The following is an 8,373-nucleotide window of genomic DNA, read 5'->3' on the forward strand; positions in this document are numbered from 1 at the left end:
AACTTTAAAGCATAAATTAAATAAAATTTCTCTATTTTATTTTTCAATTGAACATCAACACCATATAATATTTGTATTGAAATCAATAATAATCTAATATACGTGTTTTGGAATATTCATTTTGATAAATAATATGAATAGTACTTTTTATTTTAATATTATATATTATTTACGAAATGCAAAAGCAGATTTTATTTAGAGTACATACAATTTTGGTTATATATAATATCTAAATTAAAATTAATAGCATATCTTAAATTTTATATATGTTTGATTTAATTGTAAGTTATATATATTATATCAATTATATAAGTTTGATTATATAATTTTTATTTTATATTTATATATAATTTTTATTACAAATTTTAAATATATAATATTGGATAGATGAAAATAATTATTATATATAATAATTCCATAGACATTTATATAAATTAAAATTAAAATTAAAATTTTACAATTATTTTTTGGTAAGCTTGGTTGTACTATATATTCATCATGTCCAACTTCTCACCCCAATCTGTTGATAGCACAATATTTGAACCCAAAACTTCAATTGAGCTCTCCCAAAGAGTCTTTACAAATTAAATTATTAAAAGGTTAAAAAGGGCTAGAAAAAATAGTTTTATAATAAACTTTTATTTTAAATTTGGAAGAAATTTTAAAATATAATTTAATAAAAACTTTGAAAATTGAGTCAAAAAAACCGTGCTATTTTTAAAATTTAATTAGAAATGAATCTCCACCCTCAATTTTTAATGAGACTCTTTTAAAATTTAAATAGAAATGGATCTTTGCCCTACAATTTATGAGACTCTCTAGATTTTATGGATGATGGAGTCAACCATTTGACAATGTGTAGATGTTTTTGATAGGGAAGCAGGCATAAAACTTAGGAGAGAATAGCTTCAAGGCCTACAAACATTAAAATTATTATTTTTTAAACAATTTTCCAATGAAATGGAATGATTTTTATTTTTTGAAATTTCATTCTTGTTCGAATTTCAATGTCAGCATTGTGGTAATATATGCACTACTCTAGTTCACTAGGATTTGTTATTTGATCTACTATGATTTTTTTATAATATCTAAAGTCTTATATAAGTGGTTTGTTATAGCTATATGGTCAATGGTTAAATTCATTCCATATAATTTTTTCTTACTAACCATTTATATGATGAACATTTCTTGTTCTTTTGAATGGATTTGGAATATATTTCCCCCATAAAAAATTATATAAATAGAATGAATTTATATCAATTTTTTCAACACTCACATGATTACTTCATATATTAACATTATAATAAAAAATTATTTATATTTGATAATATATTGATAATAAATAATAAATTATTAACTATCAATACACATACTTTATATTAATAAAAAAATATTGATAATAAGGATGTAATTGTATAATTCATTAATGTTTTAACAATAATTACCATTATATAAAATTTATAGTATAATATTATACATTTATGTATTCCTATTTATTTATCAATTTTTAATTTGGTTTGATATTTAAGTATTTATATTAAAAAAAATCTACTTGGTTGTATTTAGTTGGAATCGTAAAGATTAACTACCAAAATTATTCTAAAATGATTCATCCTTATATGTTGGAATATAATAACATAATAAAAAACTTAATATAAACATAGAAATAATATAAATTTCTATTTAATAGAAGGTTTAAGGTGAAATTCAATTGATATGAAAATTTCTAAAGATGATAGTTCATTTTATTTATAACACTTTCGAAAAAAATAACAATCATTTTTATATATAAAGTTTACATTCAAATAAATAAAAAAATGGATACATTTTTATCTTTATAATCATAATTATAAGGAAATTTTATAATCTAAAGATAAAAATATTTTTCATGTGTTAACATATAATTTTAATTGAACAATTATTAACACTTTTTATGTAAAGAATGCATTCAAGAAATATATGCATCTTTAAATACATGAATTGTATATAATATTTCATAAATAAAAGTCATATATTTTTGCATTTTTTATCACTAGCTCTTCAATGAATCAAATTCTATCTTGAATATCATAGATTTCTACCCATCCATAGTGCATAGAAATACCAACAAAAAATGTGACTAAACTATATATAATATTCCAAAGATTGATAAACTTTTAAATAACATTTGTTATAAACAAATTTTACTTAAACCAACATCAAATTTAGCAAGATTTTGTCAAAACTTTTGATGTTAGAAAATATGCCTAGTTGGATGGAGCACATGTAATATTCCAAAAACAAAAACTCATACTTTATATATCTAAATAAAACTAGTTCTCATTAAACAAAATGTATCTTTCGTGTTTTAGGTGCCAAAAGTATTAGTCTTCAAAAAATTTAAAACAAAATAAAAGAAAGTTGATATATTGAAACTATCCTTGTAGTCCCTTTATAGATAAAACAATGGTTAAAGTTCTATTATTGTAGCCTAAGTCATTTAAACTTGTTGGAATGTTTAGGCTTCAAAGTAGCAAACCTAGTGGGTTTAGTGAGAGAAATGCTAGTTGAGCATATATGCTCTATGTATTATTTGCGTGACTTGAACCCACGTGCTTTCAAGTCCTTTGGCGTGATTTTGGTCCTTTTAACCATAGAATCAACATTTATCTTTTTTATTTTCTGTGGAAATTACAACATTATCAAAAAATATCAAAATCCACATAGATATAATGAAAATACGGGGACCATGTAACAAATATGAAAACACAATGCATTAAATAGCTACCAATAAATATCAAAATCCATATAGATATAATGAAAATATGGGGAACATGTAACAAATATGAAAAGAGAATGCATTAACTAGTTATTTAGTTTCAAATTATAAAAAAATATGTCAATGTTATTATGAGCTAAGATATATGGTATATAACTTACCTCTCTTAAATTATCTTGAAGTCTAGATGAATGTCGCAATGGTTGAGGAGAATGTGATTTTTGTTGACTATCATGTCCACCATCATACATGTGCAAAGGTGTTTTAGGAGATGTATATTCATTACTCTGAACATTAGATTATACATAGATATAAGTATGTGACTCAAATAGAATTAAATGTAAAAATGTGATAAATTTATAAGAGTATAAATAAATATAATCTTACTTTGCATTGTGACATTGGATGTGAAGATGGTTGTAGCATTTGAACCATTTCATTTCCATTCTTCTTAAGGCTTCAACAATCTTTAGGGATTTTCATTGATTGCAATGGTTCCAAAGGAACACCTGCACCATAAATATGAAATAACACACACACACACACACATAATCAAAACAAATAAAGGATAACAATATAGAATATAGAACATCTATTTCTCATCCCATCATTATGGTGAAACATAACAATTTATATATTAATGTTTTTTGTGGAATAGGTTATATGGATTAAAAACTTATTGGCCCAATAACCCCTTGAAATCTAGGCGAGCGTTGTAATAGTTGGTAGCTTGAATTTAGGGAATTTTGTTGATTAGGATATGGATATCAATAAAAATGAGAAATTAGTATACAATTATAATAAATATAAATATTACTTAATGTTAAAATGTCTAAAAAATTAATATTTGCAAAAAAATGGACTCAATTGTGTTGTCATTGTCATGATTAGTTTCATCAAAGTTTAATATATGGTTGTGCCCATCTAATCCTTCTTCCCCCACATCATCAGGAACCTCAATCCTTACATTCTCTTTTAAATCAATATCTATGTGCTTCATTGTTTCCATACGTCTACGAGGTAGACTTTGATACCAACATTGAATTTTTTCACAATTTTTTTGCTTTGAAGTATCATTGAGCTAATCAAATGTAGTAATTGACTGTGAAAACAAGCTTCAATGAATTTAGTCCACAACAATAAATTCATATTAATAAAAAGCATATAAAAATAAATACTAATAAATACTTACAGCTGAAAAAATTTCTTCATTGACAATATTAATAAAAAACATATACAAATAAATACTAATAAATACTTACAACTAAAAGAATTTCTTCATTGACAAATATTTTATATGCTTGTTGTCGTGCACGACATAGCCTTGCATCTAAATCATATTGTATTTTTGCATTTTGCCTTTTAACTGCACTTGTTGATTTGACAGCCCATTTAGCATTTGCATCTCTTACTCGACCTCTTTGACATGGAGGAATTGGTGGGAGATTGTGCGTGATAGCGCAATGGTGATTAAGGCTAGATAGCTTAGATCGACTCAAGATCCCCACACAACCACCAACAAGACAAGTGAACACTTTCTTGGTTCCTTTGATAATTACCTCCTATTCATGTCTATTTTCCTCCATTTTCTTACTTCCTTATAAATGAATATGTAAACAATAGTGTTGTTAAAAACATCATAGAAACACTTTAAAGTAAAAATCAATATTCATATATATTTCTTTGTGGTTAACCATAACTATCAACTTTTTAAAAATATATTCTTTTATAATTTAATAAATTAAATTTTATTATTATTTGAAAATAGATAATAAATAAATAGTTAAGTTAACTATACACAATAAAAAAAATGAAAATAAAAATATATTAAATATTTACTTAAATTAAATATCCATTAGTTTTTGTTAAAAAAAACCCTTATTCTCCTACAATTTAAATCAAAATATATGTCTATAAAAAATCCTCAAGGTGAACAAAACCAAATTAATTAATTAAAATATTAATTTAAACCAAAAACTTAAAAACTAAATTAAAATTAAAATTAATTTAAGCCTACAATAAAATTAAACTAAATTTATATTTAAACTAAATCTTAAACTAAATAAATCCACCAAATAAAAATATTGAACAGTTCTATAATATAGATTTCAATCATGTCGTAAAATTTTGTGTCTAATAGAAGCTATGTTAAAAAAATATATCCATTTAATAAAATAAACTCATTATGATTGTCTTTACACTATGTACAAGAGATCAAAATTAAAATATCATCCCTGATATATTATAGTGATCAAAATTAAAATATCATCCCTGATATATTATAGTATAAAAGAAGTGTAGCATAAAAATTATATAAAAGAATACAAATAAATATTGTAAAAAGTGTTTGACATGATATATTTCAAAATGAATAAATTAATATTTGAAATACTTTTCGTAATTTTGTTTCTTTTAGTGTCATAGGCCAGATATATTCTAAATTCTGATAGAAATATATATTTTTTAAAAGAAGTTATAAAACTTGCAGAATATTAACGTTTCACCTACCTCGTGACAAATATATGTAGCCCTTAAGGTTTTCCACTTGAAATAGTTGATGATAATCCACTGAATGGCCATGCAAACATAATTCTTTGCACAGGACAACCCATGGGAACATTTATTTTATTTTATTGTTCACTAGATGTATAAGGAATTATAAAGGATTGGTTGTTGGAAGTATATGAAAAATTATTAAGGAATGATGAATAGTTTGGCACACCTACACTAAGGAGACTGCAAATAAATCCATAGAATTGTATGAATAAAAAGTGCCCAAGTTGAATTGCTTAGAACGTTGTTAGTAATCACAACCACTCTTAATTCAAACTTGAGAACTTCTTCGATGAGGCTCTTGAAGTATATCCATTTAGGCATTATTGTATTATCAAATCCGCTTTGGGAATAAAATTCTACAGATGCTATTTGACTGTGACTAAATTAACTTCTTTCTATTTATTAATCCATGATAAGTGTTCTGGAATATGATTATTTATTTATGTTAAACTGTAATAGGTGCTATAGAATCAATTCCTTTCTATATTAAATTGTTTAAACATGTTCATTTCAAGATATTTTGAACTATGTGTTGTTATTTCCCTAAATCATATTGTTGGAAATTCAATTATCATTTCAGGGTTTAATAGAGAACTACTTCTCTTGATGCGCTTAAAAAATCTACTTGGGAAGAGGTTGCGGAGAAAGCAACATGTGCCCAGGTTCCAAGAAGAGAGATCAACGTTAGAGAAACAATGGATAAACTAACCCTAACACTATAAGCTGAATTTTAGTGGATTTTAAGAAGGGCATAACTTTAGAGCTCTATAATTTGAACATTCACGAAAATGGTAGCACAAAGCAACAGTTGACATAGGAAATTTGAGGAATACAAGAAACATAAAGAGGTGAAAATTAAACTGAAAAAGCATATTTATGTACCTGTTATGATGGAATGTTCCCGCGATTCTATTTATCAAAATTCTATGCAATCGCCGCTGCCTAATTCGCCAAACCATGCCATACAGACCAGAAAACAAACAACACATCAAAAACCAAACAAATAACACATGAGAAATTAATTAAGATCAGAGAAAAGAATTGAACGAATTAAAATACCCATATGATTCCTTGCATTAAAATAAATTTAATAGCCAGCGCATTGGTCCAAACTTCTAAATGGAAAAGAGACGAGAGCAAATAAATGAATGCTGCAACATTGTATCACTCCTAGACCAGGTAGTATGGTATACAAAGATGGTATTGCTCAAGCTTTCTGTTTGCAGAGATTTCTGGTATTGCTCCCAGACTCGGAAAATAACTGTACATTGTTCAGAGATTGGGTTAGTTTATCATATTCAGAGATTAAACAAGATTAAACAGTTGTTCGTCTGGTTGTTGGATTTCCATTCCACATTAATTAATAAGACACCAACAGTCCATTCCAAAGTAATTAATAAGATGCCAACAGTTGCAGTCTCATTAATAAGACCCCATCCGGCGCCGTCCATTTCCCATACATCGTCAATCAAGACAACTGGTTTGTCTACCAGATAAATTCTAGAAAATTTTCAAGAGAGCTGAGACTGTCATCCATACCATCCATACCATGCATGTGTATGTGTCCCTATTGAGATTGATCGGCCTCTTTTCAATTTTAATGGCCTCCCTAAATTTCCAGTGATGAAAAGGGGAAATCTTGGCAATAACACAGGCCTCCTCAATGCATATGTGATGTTTAGTCTTTTCTGCGTGTTCTGCCAAGGCAGAAGAATGGATCCTCCAATGTTTTATTTCAGTTGAGTGCTCATGGATTATTTGATTAATGGAGCACCCTACATTGATGAGACATGGATTGAAAAATGATAATATTTTATTTAAAAAAAAAAAAAACAACAACAACAACTCCTCCTGGAAATGATAATATTTTATTAAAAAAAAAACAATTCAAAACTCCTAGAAATGATAATATTTTATTAAAAAAAAAAAAACAAATCAAAACTCATTTCTGTTATACCAAATAATTACAGTACAATTTTTTCCACTTATCATTAAAATGCTACACTGGTTCATTGGCTTTATTTTATTGTTTTCCGGACAATGTTGCAATAGGTTTTTCTGGTGCGAAATATGGCATTTTCATTATTTTATTGTATTCCAGAAAAGAGAGAATTCTTATTATTACAACAATCTTTCTTTGGCGAATGCAATTTGAGAAACAGCACAGCAACACAATGATCTTCACGGTAGGTAAATGGTAAATGTCGGACGAATCCTTTCTTCAACAATCATGCAATGCAAGTTGGTTGAGGTAATCGAAACGGCACCACTATTAAATCATTTTAAATGATATCACAAAGGTGTGGTGCTTTTTTATATGATTTCACAAAGATGTGATGTTATATTTCCAGTTTTATGTATTTAGGGAACATATATCAAACCCATAAGTTATTTTACTCTATAAATAATCTTAACCCTCCTTGGATTCCATTTAAAATTAAGCGACCTTGGATCCCAGTTCAAATTCATGTTGATAAAGACAAACCCAACAGTTGAATCTATTGTGCTTTTTCTCAATGCTTTTTCTGAGATTTTATGTTCTCCACGTCATATTTTACCATGTAAAATTACACTACTCAATTTTATGCTACATGTTACAGTTACAACTACGCAGAGACCTTAGCCCTTCTCCGTTTGGTAATTTTATGTTACAGACTGTGTGGTCGGTAATTTTATGTTACAGATTGGCTAGAGACCTAGCTGTGCACTGGTTGATACATGTTGGCAAATATTTATATTTACACCAGACATAAACTCAAAAGTTATCAAACACAATTAAGATACTTTGTTCAATGTTCGCCATTATATTTTCACAATTTATAAATGGGAGAACATAAAATGGGGAAACCAACCTGTTCTGCTCGGTAACCTGCTTGTGCTCTGGCTCAGAACTTTTTCTGCTCGGTAACTTGCGAAGGTAAGTTTTCACACCTCTTGACAACCTGTTTTGCTCCTGTTCAGAATGCTCAAGCTAGATTTTTGGTATGGCTCCGGCACCAAGCATTAAACACCTTGACATATGGTGGTTGGCAAGCCATTTCACCTTAATAAAAGAATTA

This window comes from Pinus tabuliformis, chromosome 4_2 (assembly GCF_031772625.1).
Source record: "Pinus tabuliformis cultivar Carrire ecotype Pingquan chromosome 4_2, CPIR1, whole genome shotgun sequence".
Classification (NCBI taxonomy): Eukaryota; Viridiplantae; Streptophyta; class Pinopsida; order Pinales; family Pinaceae; genus Pinus; species Pinus tabuliformis.